This window comes from Haemaphysalis longicornis, unplaced genomic scaffold (genome assembly GCF_048455015.1).
Source record: "Haemaphysalis longicornis isolate Haplotype H1 unplaced genomic scaffold, Haemaphysalis longicornis Haplotype H1 scaffold_13, whole genome shotgun sequence".
In the NCBI taxonomy this organism is placed as follows: Eukaryota; Metazoa; Arthropoda; class Arachnida; order Ixodida; family Ixodidae; genus Haemaphysalis; species Haemaphysalis longicornis.
In genome coordinates this window covers 70,307,000-70,325,779 of record NW_027526233.1, presented here as the reverse complement: position 1 = coordinate 70,325,779, position 18,780 = coordinate 70,307,000, and positions in this window count along the sequence as shown.

The following is an 18,780-nucleotide window of genomic DNA, read 5'->3' as shown; positions in this document are numbered from 1 at the left end:
ATGAAACACCAATAATTGTTATGGGGGAGAGAACTTGTACATTCAAGTGATCGAGCATTATTCAAGTATGATAGCCCACTGTGCTACTAAAACTGTGTTTGAAAACTTACGTTCTGGCGGCCAAACACTGTTGACAATGCTTGTGGCTCTTGTCCGGTTGAATGGAGGGACGTCATGCGCTCAGACCGTCCAGAGGTCTAAAACGGGATGACAAATGATTACCACACATGCAAGAATGGAAATGATTAGGTGCACGAATGTTACGTCTCGGGCAACACAACATTCAGCCAAAATCACTGCCCGCGTACCGCGGCACCGTACACATGGTGAGGTGGCTCGCCTCAAACGCAACGAAGCTTGCGAGGCGCGCACATTCGCTCGCAAACGATTCTCCCTCGCCATTCCCGACACGGAACAAACGACTGCGGTGATCAACGAAGCCGAAAACGCTGCGCAGCACAGTTTAGAGGAGTAGCCGCCCGTGTTCTGATAAAGTACGTGTAAGACGTGGTTCGCAGTGGTGAACTCTGAAGCTGTTCAATATAGTGCTGCGGAATGGGAAACGTTACTGAGTTACTGAGCGCCACTGCGTTACTGAGCGCCAGTGCGTTTAGCGCTCAATGCAAGCACCACAATCTTTCGTACATCGCCTTTCTAGAGACGAGCCCTCTAGGTTCAACCTCGCCAGTTCAGTTAAACAATTCACAGACTCCTGTTAACGAATCCTTAAAGCGGCGATGACAGCTACAAACGACATCCAGTGACAAGAAAGACGGCAAATGTGACGAGACAGCTTACCTGAGAGAACCGACGCAGAAGAGCGAGCGACGTTCAGGGGCAAGCGCCAAACGAAATTAGCCGTCTTCAGGTGGTAAAGTTATTCTCAAATACTCCATCGCGAAGTCGAACACGACAGACACAACCGAAGACGACGAGGTGCCCAATTAATCATAATAACTGCGCTTGTTTAACCGCACACCACAGTAAACAATCGATGACAGACGGGTCACGGGGTATCTGTTCCGGAATCCGGCTACGCCGCCGCGCGCCGTACTCAGGGTATCGGCCGTTCGCGGGGAGTTGCGTAAACAAATTGAAACGACAACAATAAATAATTGCTTCTTTTACTGAATATAACATAATTTTTACGTTTGTTATTTATTGTGTGTATTATAATAAAGAAGCTTAGATATTTAAAGTTTACAAACACAAAACGCGAACTGAAGCTGTTGGCGCTCGATTTGAACGTTAAAAAAAGCAGCAGATAGTAACATAACACTGCGCAATGAAATTTGGCAGTGTTCTAGTGGAAGTAATCGTATTATTATTTGGCGTCTGTTTATTTAGCGCCCGATTTCATGCCCCTCCCTCCCCAACTTTTGTTTTCTTTTGATATCTGCCTTGTCCTCCAACGTTGTTTCTGCAGGAGAAATTAGGTGGTCTGTTTATTGCATTTGTACACAATATTTACGCTCGCTAACAATAAGAATTGAATAAAATTGTGATTGATAGTACGTTATAACTCCACTGAGTGACGAGAATGACTGTTGTCAGAGAGGGCTATGATTGTGCTGGTGAGGCAGGAGAGGAACAGGGAACGACGGAATGATGATGCAGATGTCACAGTTCAAGGCTGTAAAAAACAAAAAGTGGGAGGGGGAGTGTAATTCTGGCGATGTCGTAATAAGCAAGGGCTGGTATTTTTTCCTGTTTCAACGTCGGTGCTGCCGCTGCTTTTTATTGAATTTGGCAGCTTTTTTTTTTTGCTTTTGAACATTTTTGACGAGGTTGGGAGGATGGTGCAATGGGATGTCTTTTTGAAATTATATTGCATGCATGGCCTCAATCAATGAACACCTGAACACCTTTTCCACACCCTTTCAACACTCTTCCTAAAAAAAGGGTGTTGAGGTTGGTCAACACCCTTTTTTTCACGAAGACAGGGTGTAAAGCAATGAAAAAGGGTGTTGAGATTCAAGAAAAAGGGTGTAAGGGCCTCCCAACACCCTTTTTACAATTATTTTACACCCTTTTTGGCCAAAAGGGTATAAAAAAGTTTAGTGTGTACTCAGCTCAGACCCGGGTGTCCAGACCCGGCTCGTCCAGATGGCCACGACCACCGCCAGGGACCAAGGAATCCTGACCGACGGTTAAGCGACAAATCTGGGCAAATAAAAAGTTGTTCACTCACACTCCAGCGCTGTCATCAAGCACTACCACACATGTAAAAAAACAAACTCCAGCACTAATGCTACAGATGAAAAGACCTCGAAGAGGTCACCGCGGCCCCCGCATTCTCTAGAAGTCATTATGCATAATTGGAGACATGGCTACGAGTGTGCCACTCCTAACGGAGACAATATGTAGATCCTGCCACCGCTGCTCGAGGCGACGACGAAGAACTGGTGGAAGTCTGCAATGCTGAGGATGAATTGGTATCCACCACTGGCCGCGAAAGAGACGACGACCTCTTCGATGCATTAGACAACGATTACTAGCAACGCAACTATGCTTACAAACAATGATACTTAAACCGAACTATGTGTCCTGCTGTGCTCACCTAAAACAGGTTCGCCATTCAACTCTTGATCATGAGTGCTAACGTTCCTGAATTTGTTTAACGGAGCTTCTAGGTAGTGCTAAAAACTCTGGACACAACTTCGTGTCACTTTTCTATTTTGGCGACGACTAATTGCGCGGTTGTGAGGATCCGGCCGTGCAGTGCGTTGTCAAGTTGCTTCCTGTGCCGAATTTGACGGAGTACGCATACTCCTTTAGGCGCCAGTTCAAGAAAGGCCACGTCTGCCCCACAAGTGATTTTACTGAGCAAGCTATAGCAGATGCGCCTGTCGTTTGTAAATTTGTTTCCGCTTTTTTTTTTCATGGACGGGTGTGACATCATCGTATTTTTTCTACATTTTCGCAAGCAATAAATATTGCTCAGTTGATAGTCAGCGCTCGTGTCTGTGTCTTCTGTTACTGTCTTCGTTTCATTTCGCTGTATCACTGTTTAATGATGAGCCAACTAACCTAAATCCAAACGTTAGTTTAATATAAATGGCCCCGAACATACGTGTAGCTGGCAAAGCAATGTCTTGGTGGCTCGAAGTAATCCAGTAGTTATTATAGTTGCACAAAAGGAGAAAAGCTTATCAACGTACAGAAACTTGGAACCCACTATTATATTCCAGCAACGCATTAGCAAACACAACGCAGCAGCGCTTTCGCCTTCTGCTTGGTCACCGTTGCAACCTTGGCTGTTAATGAGAAGACCCATCATTGCCTTGTGTGAATCTCCACGTTTATCCATACTCCTGTGTATAAAACATTGTAGAACACACGAGCAGTGTGTCGGAAGGAAACGGAAACCGGAACCCAAAAACAACATAAAAAAACGACATTTCTTGGCCGGAACAAAACCCTAACCCAAAGGTTGTTCATTATTTTGTTCTTAAGCAAAACCGCAGGCATTTCGTTTCGGTTCTTTGTTAGAGTATAAAAATCAGGTATTTCAGCATCTACCGCTATTTCGAGCCAGCGGAGAGGGCTATTGCCACCGGTTGGCTGGAATATAAAATGGCCTTTTATTTCGCTGGTGACAGCTTTCCTCCGGCAGGCTTGCTGCGTGGTTCCCGACTTTATCCGTCTGTCACCATCTTCTAGAACACTATAGAATACTTCACGCTGATCACCGGTCGCAGTTGGCTGCGAAGGAGACGTCACGGCCGTGGCTATTTGTTAGTTTATTTAACTATGTATTTGTCTATTTTCTAGTTCCCTTATTTATTTATTTATTTAATTATTTATTTATTTATTTATTTATTTATTTATTTATTTATTTATTTATTTATTTATTTATTTATTTATTTATTTATTTGTTTGTTTGTTTATTTATTTATATATTTATTTATTTATTAAATAATTCCTTTATTTATTTGCTTATTTATTTACCCTACATTATCCTAAAGCATTGTTGTAATGGTGTGCTCCACATGAATAAGCACAAATATTTCGAATAACGATATAATAATAAAGAAGAAAAAGAAAATACAATGTTTGGCGTGATTAGCACCATAGGTCAAAGCGGCGCACTAGACGAAAGCAGATACAAGTCATGCCGCGCTCGTACGAAAGTTGTGCCAGAGAGCACCGGAAACTCAATCCTCAATTTTTGGTGTGGGCTACCACGTACCGTTGCGTACCGTTACGAACCATTATTTTTTTTCCGTTCCGGGCCGTTCCCGTCCCAACGTGGGAGCGGCCCGCGGCTTCATCACCCCCCTGAAAAGGGGAGCATCGGAGTCTCTCAGGACCACCAATAAAGTTCCTTGTCTGCCTGTCTGTTCCAGAGCTGAATCGGAAAGAACTTTTCCTTATGGAGCGAAACAGAAATCGGACCACAAAAAAACATCTCGCTCCGACCCACTGAGCACGAATCATACAAAGCGAAAAAAAAAGAAACGTGCGACACTAGTTTTCTCTCTCTTTAAGAAACCAGAAGACATTTTTACTACTGGCGTTTACTGATGTCTGCTCACTACATCCAAAATATTGAAAATGCACGCGCGCGTTCTTGTATGCGGACAGATCGTCAAGCGCGCAAGACTATATTCACGTTAAGAGCGGTGGACACTACAGCGTCTATCTCTATGTCTGCCGTAAACAAATTATGCTAAACAAAATAGCTCAACATAATACTCTTTTACAGTGCGTTCCGTCAAAAACGTGTAATTGGACGCGAAAAAATCGGCGGTAATAAATGAAGGCTGTCGCGTTACGCGATCCTCGAAAACGCAGTAGACAGGCCCTTTGCAAACCAAGCGCTGGCTGCAACAGGCAACCAGTGATACGCAGCTGTACTTCAAATTAAAGCACTGCACGGGCCAGGTGTCACAGACCCCTCCCCCGGATAACTGCGTCCGCTAGCAAAAACCAAAGAAGGGCGCGAGACAATAGTTATTTATATTTTAGCCGCGTGGCCGGCCCGTGAGTTTTCACGTTTGCCGAGATTGCTGGGGTGAATAAATTCATAACGGAGATGCTCGACTACGTTTAGAACTATATAGCTTTCCTGCACAAACAAAAAGACTACAGGGCAACGCCCGACACAAGAAGAGAAAAAAAAACCTTCACACTGCCATCGGCCTCGTGCGCGCAGGCACTAATCGGCCGTACACTAAGCGCACGCGCCCCGGGAGGCTAGCGCACCGCGCTAACTACGTAGTGAAAGAACAAAAGAAACCCAAATACACAGGGTGGCCACTATGACGACACCCGATCCACCGTTGTCTACTCCTTAACCTTCGACCTTGAACTTATAACTCAGACAGCCGCACGCGACACGCGAAACACTCTAGAGGCAAACACATGTTTAAACCTCGACAACGCAACTACCAAAAAAAAATACTAACAAGTACACAACCCGCATAACACTCTGTTTAAGCCTCGACACAGCACTTACTATAAAAGAAATCTAGAAGCTCTGCAAGCTGCACACGGCGAGCATGATGCCCTCCAACATCGTCACCCTCAAAACACACTACTACAAACAAGATACATACCCACAGAAAAACTCTCAACCCGTTAACTACAAGCGACGCTGGAAGAAACAAACCCGGAGGAGGCAGCTATCTCAATCCGAGGAAACATACAAATTACGAAGGCGAGGCGCGGCGAAAGAAAGTTTCTACGAGGAAGGAGAACCCGCAAAGTTCAACGGCGGAAAGTCACGACGGGGTAGAGCCGGCCTCGCCGGGCAGCCGCGCTTACGTGTTTCGGGGCTCCGGGGTGCAGAAGCTGGTCGGCCATGGGACTCGCGGCCGCGGGCGAACTCGAGCGCTGAGCCGAGGCGTGGACCGATCCGTCGCGAGCCTACCGATGTACTTCCACTAAAGCGCGCACCCCCGGACCCTTCCCCGCGTAGCACGTTCACGGATCTCCAGCCGACTACTCAAAGTGACCGCGTGCGCTCCCTTAAATAACTTTCGCCGGCCGCTGAAGCCCTGCTCTGACGTCTTCCCATTGTTCCTCTTTTCCCCCTCTCGGGAACCTCGGCAACTCACCACGATCGCAAGCGCACGTCCGAGCCAGCGATCGCGACGTCACCCCTTGCACCTGCACGTCCGCTGGAATGCTGCAGCCATCTTTAGTCCTTGTAGCAGGCAGGGCGAAACAAAGGAGGTGAGCACAAAGCCGAAGGGGGGACCCCGAATTCCTCAGCGAGGCGCAAAATGGCCGACTCCGTCCGGGAGGCCGTCATGTCGGCCGTCCGAATATAAAAAATGGAGGTCCTGGCCTGCAGCTTGTGACAGCAGGACAGCGGCCGAAAGCCCGGACTCGGTCGGGAGTCCTGTGCTCGAAGCCTCTGGGACCAGGCCGAGCTTGGCTTTGAATTAATCGGTCTGGGCCGTAATTATTTGCAACGTGAAGTGTAGAAAAGAGCACTAAAAAGAATTTTCTGAGTTCATTTCCTCACAGGACGACGCAAACATTTCCCACAACTATACAGTCAACACATTCCACTGCACCCATTGCGCTTTTAGGTCACGACAGCATGATTCTCCACAAGCGCACTTTTCGTCTCATTTCTTATCACGCATCTGTGTCAACCTGGCATTTTACACTAGTCATAATCATTGCATTTTGTTCCATATCACGTTTATTTTTACACAAATATTTATATGAACTGTCGCATCACTCTCATGACATAACTTTTTTTTTAAATGCGGAGCATTTCTTAGGCTCGCCTGGTCCTCCGTCGTCGATGGCGGCGCCGTCCACACTCACACTGCGCATGTGCAACTCTCCTCCTTACACCCACAGCTCCGCAATACTACACTATATAAAAAAAAAGTTATTTTGCAGTGCGCAGCCACAAGTGGCGAAGACCGGAGATGCCGAGCGGAATGCGTTCCGCTCCCCGCTAGCAGATGACGCTCGCTGTCCTAGCGCAACTCGCAACCGCAGCGCCGCGGTGGCGAGAGTCGCGGCCGGCCGCCTTCTCTCCACGGCCGCGGCGGGGAGATAAGGAACTGAAACTAAAGCATGGCAAACTGTTCGCATGGCGACGCAGTGAAACATCCCCCACGCGAGGGGCACGATCAAATGCAGAGCATTTCCGGGGGCGCACGACGTTAAGTAGTTTGCGTTACGTTAATGTTGTTGCACTTCTGGCAACTGCTGACGAGAGAGCGCTCGTCAGCAGTAAAATTGTTAGCCTCGGCGCACGTTGAGTCCGAGAGAGGGGAGAGAGTGTCCTTGAAAAGTGCCTGGGCTCACTATCGAATGTTGATCGCGCCGATAGCGAAACGTCTGAGCCGGGCATGTCGAGGCGAGCGATGCGGACAACTACGGACGCCAAGAACGGGTGACATCGTCAGTTAAAGAAATGTTCTTCATTTAAAAAAGAAATAGTTAGCGGCGCCCGGTTTCGATCCCATGACTCTCTGGCCGCAACGGGAGGTACGCGGTGCTCTTCCCACTACGCTACAAATCCGGGACAGGAGCAAGTGCTACGAAGTCGTCTTATCTCTTTGACTCATCCAAACTACGTCAAGAAGCTACTGATACAACGAAGGCACGCGAAGCTGAACGTCAACGGAAACGACGAACTGAAAACTTTAGAGGAGGATGCTGAATTTCCCGTGGGAAAGCTGTGGCGGGAAGCGCCACGCACCTTGCAGCTCAGCCAGCCCCGTCCGCAGCGCCTCTGATGCTGATTGTAACAGGATGCCCCTAGGGATTGGCCAACCAAAGAATCCATCACGAGATAGGTTCGCGTTCAACCACCGTCGTCATCTTCCCGTAGGGGAACCACCGAAGAAGAAGAAGAACGAGAAGACAAAGCTGCGAAGAGGAGGGCGTGTACATTGCTCTCAGCCGGTGCACCAATGTCAACAACCTTTACCTCACCAAAGGTGACGGAGACTACCGATTCTACCACAGAGACACCATCGACAAGAACATGATGGACGAGTTTGGGCGCCTCGAGAACCACCGCCTACTCACCGAAACACAACAGCACTTGCGTGCCTTTGCCACCGGTGTGGACCCGGACGCGGAATTCCCTCTGGCGCTAGTAAAAACCAGATCACTCAACTTAACGGCAACACAATAGAACCACACGGAACCACCACAATGCTTCGCATCCTCATCAGGGTTCCCCACGGGAAGATGGTGTAATTTTTGGCGTTCTTTGCTCTAAGTAAACCTTGCGCCATAAAAATCCAATCATTATCATCAACAATTTCAAAGCACGTACATACTCGCGGATTCAAACGCAACGCCAAAAATTTCATCATAACAACTTGGGGCCCAATAAAGCGCGCGACGTTGCCAAAAACCTGGTCATCAAAGGTGATGCTGTGTAGGATGTAAGAGAATTGTACCTTAATTTTTTTCATTTCAATCTATAACGTGCTGTGCAGACTAGAATTAGGACGTATCCAGAATACGCTCAACTAAGAAAGCCTTGTGCGCCACCGGGAAGGTCAGGAGCCACGAAATGCGGATGATAAGCACTGTCTTTTGAATTTCATCGTGGTGGCCATGGTTGCCGGGTCTGGCGATTTGTTGCCAAACTGGCGACTTATCGAGAGTCGCGGCGACAGTAATTTCGGTGTGGCGACATCGCTACTTCCTGGCTCCTTTGAGCATTGTTGATTCCATATATTTCTGCGCAATTACAACTTTCCACTTTCCACAAAGGGTGCTTTTATGACCGTTCAGTGCCCTTCAGCGGCAGAGGCAAACATAACAAACGAAACACAACAAATTTTCGGGCAGATGATGGCGATCTGAGTGTAGACAAATAATTCATTCAGACACCACCGCGCAGCGCTACTTACGGACAGGCAGTAATGGAAATTTGCCTTTCTCACGGACACGGAGCAAGAATTATTGAGGAGGCGCAACAAGGCTTGCTGCGGCGGCGCGATAAAGTCAGAGCACCGGGCACGTCAGTGCCGTGCCCTCTGTCGCGAGGCGCCAAAGGGAAAATTCTCGCCGGTTCAAGGTCAGTCATGGCAGCCGTCGTGGGTAGTCGACGCCGACGAACCCTTGCGCGACTGGACTTTTATTGGAGTCGGTTTGCGGCGGAATGATCTTCGCGTTTCAAACATCGTTGTCGTAGTACGAAGGGGCTGTGATTTGTTTAGAACAAGAAACCTACAATAAAAAAAACATGCTTGAGAATCTAGTTATGATGAGTTACAGTGAATTATGGTTCTTATCCTCCATACCATTAGGTCGTATTTAGACTGTCGTAACTTCGCTGCCCTGCCTGTGGCACATGAAAACCGCGCACAAATCTGAGAAGCTGCCTTGAGAGGCGAGAACGGCTAGAGTGAACCACTCGTGGCGGGAAGGCGGCGTCCGCAGACTTCGTCTGCTCCGGGATTCCTCCTAGTTCTTCGTTTCAAGCGTGGTACGGCTTGTAACTGGGGCAGTATTTATTCATAACTGCTCCTAAAATGTCCAGCACTTCTTGTTATTTATCTTACAGAAAGAAACCTGGCAATTTTCACAATATATTCGATGATATTACGATTTTTGTGTGTCGCGTCCGTAGAAGAACGTGTGAACTATGGCAACGCGCTTGACGCGCCATCTGTTGTGCTGCTCCGCAAGCTGCATTTCCTCTTCTCCAGAAAGTGACATTAACGCGCCGCCCGCCCGCGCTGTCCCGCGTATTCCCAAACCATATCCCGTAGGGGCCCAGGCCCACCACACCCCCTAAGCAGCGACGCAGCCAATGAGGTTAAAAAATTGCAATCTTTTTAAACTACTTTTTACGCAGCGCCGTGACGTCACTTCCTCTATGTGGGCGTTTCTTGCGAGGTGGAGTTTTTTTTTCTCCTTCCCTCGTTTCGGCTGCTTTGCGGGCGGCCGATGGTTTCGCTACGTGGGCGGGGCTGGCCTGCGAATCTGGGGAAGCTGACGCACATGTGGTAGAAGTTAACCTTTTGAACCTGAGCCCCTGATCTCTCCCGGCTGTTCTTGCGCGCCTGCAAGTTGACGCTGACCTCAGATCGTGTTTTAGATAAACGCTCGGCTCTGTGCTCGAAGTGCGCGCACGCGGATGGACGCTTTCACGCGCATGTGGCAATTATACACGTTCCGGAAAGCAAACACCCTCATTGAAAGCTCATTCTACAACACACAGAAGTGTATACAATTGAGTTGGGTGCTCTTTCAATATATACACACCTCAAAACACGATTCGGTGCTGCAGGTAAGGATTACAAGAAAGGCAGCCAATTACCCATGACTACATTTACAAACTGTCCCACCCTTGCGAAATATTACAGCTGCATGAGCTGCTACATTTTGGCACTTCCATAAGCACTATCACATTGAATTTCGTTAACATTAACTTCATTGCATTAATTCTTTATCAGGAACAGTGCCACTAGGAAAACATGGACATTTTGTAAACAGCAATGAAAGGTGTGAGAATCGTTATTGCAAGGGTGATACGTTGATAAGAAAGACACCAGCTCAAACGTACACGTTTTACACTCGGTCATGAATGCTGCATAATTTGCACTGCTGGTCATAACAATTTAGGGAAACAATAGCGAAACTTTTTACCAACGAGGGGCTAAGTAATAGTTGAATGGTACAGACAAGCCAACCCACACTTAACTTTAACACAAAATATGCTCCACGAGCTGCTGCATCTGTAACCGCAAGAAAGTTGAGCGGTTGCTATTTCGTTTCGCTTTATAAAACAATTTTTTACTTAAAATTAAGAAAACTTTGAAAATAACTAATGCTTTGGTTTAACCTTAAATACTAAAATCAGTTTTCTTAAAGATAAATTACTTGGTAAGATTGCCAAGAAGTTTAAAAAGCACGTTCATAAAAGCGTAATTCCGCTTTAAATATTTATAAACCAGTTTTCGCAATTAAAACAATATTAAAAAGATTTACCACGACGCAACTATTACTTTTAATGAATGCTCCCCTTCATTGGGTAGCACCGAAACTAACTTTTGAGTAGGGAAACTCACCAAATTCCTAAAAGTGAATACTGCCTTGTCGGCGACGACTTCATCTATTATGCGCCATACAAAAGCTTTTTGATTAAAAAAAAGGCGTTTTCGTGAGCTTGAACGGAGAACACTTTTAAGGCGGACGCCGTAACCTCACGTTTCGTGACATTTACAATGGAAATGACAACCCCTTAACACACCCCTAGTTTGACAATTATTGTAGTATGGTTTATTAAAAAGAAGGGGCGGGTCTTTCATTGATGCAGTCACAGCTGGGTAAGGGCAATCTTACTTGCAATGTTGGTTAAGCTTTGGTGTTCATTAGCAAACAGCGTTAGGCCAGCAAAACACGTTTGAGTCTCTGATAAAAAAAGTTTCAGCCGATCGATTTTTGACGGCCCGATCCCTGGAATGATCTGGTTAGTGTTCCCTCATGGCCGCCATGGGAGCAGCTTAAGGTTCATTTTTATGCAGCAGCAGAACTGCAGAACTGCAGCAGAACTGCACAGGTATAAAGAAAAATAACGACGTGGTCCAACGTTCGGGTGGAGTGCAAAAATGACGAATAAGTGACCTGACCAACACATGAATAGTTGATTTCGCTGGGGCGGGCTATCTTTGGAGTATTCAATTTAATTGGCTATTCCATCCCAAAGGGGTGTGGGCGTTGTTTCGGGGAGGCCGTTCTCTCGGAACTTTACGGTAGGTAGAAATTTTTCTTTACCTGTAACAGAGTTTCTTAAACTAATAATCACGCAAGCAACGCGCCACACCAACTTTAAGGATATGTTATTTTTCAAGAACTAGTTTATTGCAAATTCATTTTCTTCGCGCAACACTGCGGATGGGAATTCGCGACTAAAGTCAGTGGTTGCTGCTGCTAGGTTCCCTAACCTTTACAACATAATTTTTTTTCTCGAGCTGACACTCCCGGTAAAATGCAGTAAATGCCTTTCTGTTACGTTTTAAGGGCGTGTACTCGGTATCAAAAAAGGCTCACGGAGTATTCGCGATCTAGCACCTTGACATGAACTCTGGGCGCAAACGCCTGTGTATACCATAGGGTAAACTTCATATGTATACGATACCGGAAGCTACGACGGACAATGTGAGGCTGTTCCACAGGCAAGCAGTTTCGGTATCCCTGTAAGTCATGGCGTCTAGAGAAGTCGAGAACGAACAAAAGACTCCCCACGAATTATCTTGGCCATCGATGTGGATCATGGGAAAGCCTTCGGGAATTTGCAAGAACGTACGCCATTGCAAGACAGAGAAAGTTCGCCCCCATGATGAAGACACCACGGTAGGCATCGTTTCGGACGTCGACTTGTCTGTCTCTGCGAAGCACGTACCTTCTGAATTCAGAGGTGTCATCAGACAAGTAAGCCGCATAAGTACGTTAAGGTGAATTTAACGAAGACTCTTGCCGCTCATGTGAAAGCGGATCACTTCCCCAAGACTGCCAGTCCTTGCTTGCCAAATCCCTCGCAATTTCTCAAGCGCCGAAAGATTTGCCCCGATGCTGATGTCTGCGGGGTCGTGACTAAACGTCCAAATTTTCCTGGCCTCCACGAAGCTGGGGAATGCCATAGAAGTGCCCACAAGCACGCAAACTGCCAAGGCCCTCATGCCGCCTCATAAAAGATCTGTTCACATGGAGGGAGATAATTGTTTGTAAACAGATTGTGAGGAAACACTCCGCGCACAATGACGCAGTCGCAACGACACGGCAGTGGTGGCAGTGGTGGCGCCATCGCTGTCCTCGTTAGAACTCATAAGCCGTTTCGCAACTCTGCACTTTTCGCAGGCGGTTATTAAATCAGTGCTACCGCCATTTGCTCGCCCGCTACTGCCGCCACTGCCATCACAACCGACACCACTTGAGTCGCCGAGCCAAAAGCGTACGGAGGTTCATCAACCCTAATGGGATGACGCGCTGTTACCGTTCGCCGTCACCGATTTTCCCCCGACTGAGCCGCAACGCTCATTGCCCGAGCCTATCACGATATCTTTCGCACCGTCTCATGTCAACATTGACAAACTGTTGCGATCCTGAGGTCTCTCACGAACGCCGCCCGCACATTGCTCGCCACCATGAATACACCAGCTGTGTTGAAAGCCCTAATGTGCGGCAAAATCAAACGCAAATTCCCGATCCGCAACGGAGGTAGAGCATGGCGCAAAGGAGGAGGTACAAGAGGATGCAGATGTTTACAATACGACTGCCGAGCGCACTCCCGGTTGGCGGGCAAGTGTTCGGGTTCTGAGGCCTGTCGTACGATGGACGGAACCGCGATGTCCTGCGGGTGTCGTCGCTTGACCTGACAATACCGATACCTTCATCGCGCCTCCAACAGCCTACCATCACCTCCTTCTGTAACCACAGCCACAGGTTCAATTCGCAGAACTGTACCCCTCCGACTGACATTGAAACCGATTTGGACTATTTGAACCTAAAGCATCTCCCTTAACATCTTCTCCGCTACTTGACCATTATACCGTTCTATACCTCATTGTTCGTTGTCCCGCTAACCGTCTACGTTGTCTCGCATAAATATTTTATCCATTCATAATTTCAAAACCCTGTCTTGCAGTATTTGACCGGCATCACTACTTCTTCTTGAGTATACAAAACCTGGTAACATCACAATATTACTCAAGCGATTTATGTTCAAAATGTGAATCTGGATACAGGAAAATTGCAAGGGCGATGTGTCTGAAATTTTTTAGTCTGCCATTAGAACGGTGCTGGAGGAATGCCACCATTCCGGTCGTGTGACTCCAAATGTAACCGACTTCCACGTGGATTCAGGACGCTTCAGGGTGGTTCGTCTACGCGTTGAACTCAGATACAGGTGAACGAAACTTTTTTTATGGCTGAGAACATTTTGACAAATGTAGAGAAATATTCAGAGCCAAGTTGTACAAGTGCAGTCTAGAAGTTTGAAGTCCCTTTCTAACGCGCTCGGTCGTCGCACGCAAGCCTTTACGGAATATGGGAACTAGGTGAGTGCTAATGACTCCTTGCAGTAGCGCTCCCCATTCAAGGATTTGCCTCTTCACCATAACCACCGAGGGTTCGATGCAGCAGAGAACTTGTTCATTCAATCCGTCGTGGTAGGTCAGTTGTTGAGACATTATGCTGCTCAGCCCAAGGACCCGAGTTCGATACCGGCCGCGGTCGCTGCTTTTAAGAGAAAAGAAAAAGCGAAACGCTTGGGTTTTGAGATTTCGGCGCACGTTAGAGATCCCACATCTTGAAAATTGTTTTCGATCCCTCCACAATGGCGTGAACCAATGTTCAAGGGCACCTTCGGTGCGTTAACACCCATAATGTTAACTTCCGCGTTCGCGACGTCGGTAAATACTGCCTTTCTGCCTCATCGCTGGCGAGTGGCATTCTTTCACCGTGGGATGCACGTATGAACGTCACGTTTTGGAACTGCAGATGCATTGGCTGCGCTCAAGCACTTGAAATCTCCTGCCAACTTGTCGACACCCGGCATGATCTGTTCAAATATATATAATCTTCGGCCTAATGGTAGCGTAAAAATGTAAATCTAGCGACCTTCCTGGTGAAGACAGCGCATAAAAGACGAAGACAGAGAAGTGGAAGCACAAACACGGCTTTGTTTGTTCTTCCTTCTCTGTCTTCGTCGGTTATCCGTTATTTTCAGCATGAACATCCTTCAACTTGCCCAGTTATCCATCTTGCTCTTTTCCCGCACCTCTGAAAATGCATGCTGGACCCGGCGGCATATTGTCACGCAACCAAGTACGATGCAGGATTCTTGAAGGAATAACGTCTATAGGGCCAACTTGTGCTATCCGATAGCTCAAAGAAAAGACAAGCGGCCTAGAAGCAGTCAACGAAGTGATGAGCGCAGATTGTTGTCGGCAACTCGAAAGCCGCGGCACTTGGCATGCGAGTATTTATCTCTCCACGTTTTCTTTAGAATCGAATTAAATCGCGAATGCTGGAGATCAAAGAACAACCTTGCAGGTTACTGACAAGAAGGCGAAGTGAAGCACTCTCTGTATCAAGAAGGAAGCAAATGAAGGAAGCTCACAAATGAAAGAAGCCCATTAAATTTAGGAAGCTCACACTGACGCGTAGCACCTAAAGATAAATAAGGAAGCTGTACACAACCTTCACCACCATCATGGTGGTTTAAGTCAACGATTGCAGACGATTTGCTTCTTCTTCGCTGCTGCAACGATTTTCCCTCCACGATTGTTGCCATAAGTGTGAGCTTCCTTCGTAGTTTTGGAAGTGATAATCATTGGTCATCACCTTGTAGGGGTGTACGCTATGACGTGTCTTTCTCGTTCCGAGTAATTGTTGCCGCGATTGCGGCGCAAGCTGGAGTCTTTCTTCTTCCGAGCAATTGTTGCCAACACTACGGCGAACGCAGGAGTTTTATTTTGTGTCAATCTTGGCCGATCTCTCTAAGTGGGAATGCTTGGCTTTGAAAAACGTGCGCCGGGGACCCTGGGCGGTTGCCGCGACGCACGCACACACGAACGCTCGGCATTTTCTTGGTTTTTACTGTCAGGCGGGAGCATCAAAGAACTCGCTCACGCGAAATCACCAATTTCTTGCTGTTTATAACTGCGTACATGAAAAATAACGATTTGCTAAACAGCATCACTGTTATTAAGGTAGCCAGTGGTACTAAGAAAACACACGGTAGCCAGTGCTATTAAGGAAACACACGTTTCGCTTTCAACACGGATAAAGAGCTGGGACGGCCGGACGCTTGCAATAAAACACATACTTAAGCAAAACAGAAAGGCTGGTTTGCTGCAATATTGGCCCGTTGCATTTCACTGCTTTGGAAACTTAGAAAATGAATTGTACTTGGATATTTGGGATGGTACCTGGAGCGCTATCCTTATGTATCAGCGCATCTCCATCGCAGCCAATCCTCCATGGTTTCGCCACCAACCTGCTAACCGCTCTGCAGCAGCAGCAGAAGCAGAAAACCATGAAGCGCAAACGTGCTGCCTTCTCACTGTTCATTAAAAAGCACAAGACAACATAAAATAGGATGTTATTCTGAAAGTACTTCAGGCTGTAGCCCTTGTCGTCCAACACAGTGGGTGAGCACCTACCTTTCGGGGAGGTCATTCCTTGTAGTGGCTGAAGTTGTCCTAACATTATTAAAACATACTCAACCAGATATACCTCAAGGAGGCATTCTGAGCCCCACGCTGTTCCACCCTTCGAAAAACGGTTGACGTGTCGATATAGGCGGATGATGTCTGCTTTTCGGCAAATTGCATCGCTCCATGGCATGAGCGCGCCTGACTGCGAAACGCTGCACGCAGAATTTATCGATTCCTGGCTTCATAGATCGGAGCTTGAAGTATCGAGCAGCCAATGCGTCGCACTTGCATTTACCGGAAAGCCCATGCACGCGTCCTCTGTTAATTAATGGCAGAATATACTGATGATGATGATGATGATTATGATTGCTATTGGTTTCCCCTTTGAAGCGGGGTGATGACATATCATCTTACCAAAAAGGACTAATACAACCATGTTTTACACTGTTGGTTTAATACTAGCGCTGCTTAGGGCAGGCACTAAAGCTTATTAGGCCCGAAATAGTTTTTTTTTTTGTTACAGGTTGTAACTGTCCTACGCAATATTCCCTCTCTGCTTTTCGTCCACCAGCATTGTAATCTTCTTTTCGTCCCCTCGACAGCTTTGAAGTTAACTTCCTCTCTGATACCCTTAAATCCTAGGGCTTCTGGAAGCCCAATATTCCCTTCATGTAGATTTGGATGGAAACCCTCACATTCTAACACTATGTGCCGCACAGTTTGTTTCTTTTCCGCAGACCACGCATACCCCATCATTTTGTGAATACTTCCCCACAAAACTCTTAGTTCGCAGGCAACCTGCTCTAGCGTCAAAAAGCAAAGGACTGCCCTCGGAATTATCGTAGAAATTTTCCCTTCTGATGTTCAATTTCTCAGCCCTGTACACCTCTAACGACGTTTTAGCTTCCATTTTTTCCCTCCATTTATTCGTTTCAATCTTCCTTGCCTCTTTTTTGGTTATCTTGGCTGTTTTGGATTCTCCACTGTTCTTTCCGTATTTCATCGTTAGCCTTCTGGTCTTTCTTAACCACTGCGTGTCCACGCTTTTCAAGTATAGGTACCTAAATACCTTAGCTGCCCACCTTCGTTGATTCATTGCCCTCAACCTCATCTCAAAGCATATTTTACTCTGTGCTTCTCTAACTTCAAACGACGCCCAGCCCATATCTCCCTGAACTGCTTCGTTAGTTGTTTTTCCATTCGCGCCTAAAGCCAAGCGTCCTACCGTTATCTGGTTTGCTTCCAGGCCTGATAGAACGTCTGATTTTAAGCAGAGTACAGCATTCGCAAACGTGAGACCCGGAACCATTACTCCTTTCCACATTCCTCTTACTACTTCATATCTGTTATAGCCCCACAGAGCTCTATGCTTCATTATAGCTGCGTTTCGCTTTCCCTTAACCTTAAGTTGCTCCTCGTGAGTTTCTAAGTAGTTATCCCCTTCGTTTATCCACACTCCCAAATATTTATATTCCTTCTGTCTAGGTAATTCGCCTTGCTGGATAGACACTACATCAGTGGTAGCGTCATTGAAAACCATTATTCCTGATTTTTCTGCACTGAAATCTAACCCGAGGTCGGTGGCTTCCTGGCCGCTAATATTTATTAGCCGCTGCATATCGGATTGGTTATCAGCTAAAAGAACAATGTCGTCTGCGTATAACATTCCCGGAATATGCTGTTGTACCACTTCGCCTTGCAGAATATGGGTTAGGCTAAACCCTACTTGGCTTTCCTCCAGTTTCTTTTCTAACCCTGTCATGTAAAGCATGAACAGTATTGGGCTCAAAGGGCATACCTGTTTCAGTCCCCGATGGATGTTGACCTGCTGGGCGCATTTCTGTCCTTCCCAAGTAAGGTGCACTCTATTGTCTTTATAGATATCTATAAGGAACTGTACTAACTCGTCATCTAATCCCTGGAGTTTCAGCGTTCTCCACAGCCGTTCTCTGTTTACGTTGTCATATGCCCCTTTAATGTCCAAGAACGTAATCCATAGTAGTCTATTCTGTGTTTTCGCAATTTCAATGCATTGCGTTATCACGAACAAATTGTCATCCAGTCGCCTGTCTTGTCTAAATCCATTCTGCAGTTCGCCAAGTATTTCATTTTCTTCCATCCATACTTGAATTTCTGATTTTATCGCCTGCATTACGAATCTATACACCACTGACGTTACTGTGAGTGGTCTGTATGAATGAATACTGGCTTTGTCTCCTCTGCCTTTATATAATAAATTCATCCTACTTTCTAACCAGACCTCGGGTATTTGTTTGGTTTCTATCACGTTATCTATTGCTCTCATAAACAATTCCTTACTTTTAGGTCCAAGCAGGTTTATCAGTTGCATTGGTATTCCGTCCGGGCCCACTGCTGTCTGGGGGGAAAACGTTTTGCTCTGCTTTTTTCCAATCAAGGTTGCTCAAACTTATTTCCATTACCGCAGTATTCTGTGGCGCTGATGTTATCGGTGCCGGTTTCCCTACCACTATTTTCCTAAAATTCTCACTAATCACTCGATGAATATGCCCCAACGCGTGCTCTCCTTCTAAATGTCATCAATCAGGAATTTTTGATGGTTATCGTTTTTTGAGCTTAGTGATTTTACATAGTTCCAAACCTTCCTGGATGCGCTTTTGTCCTTCTTCCGTATTTCTGCCATCCATTGTTCACTTTT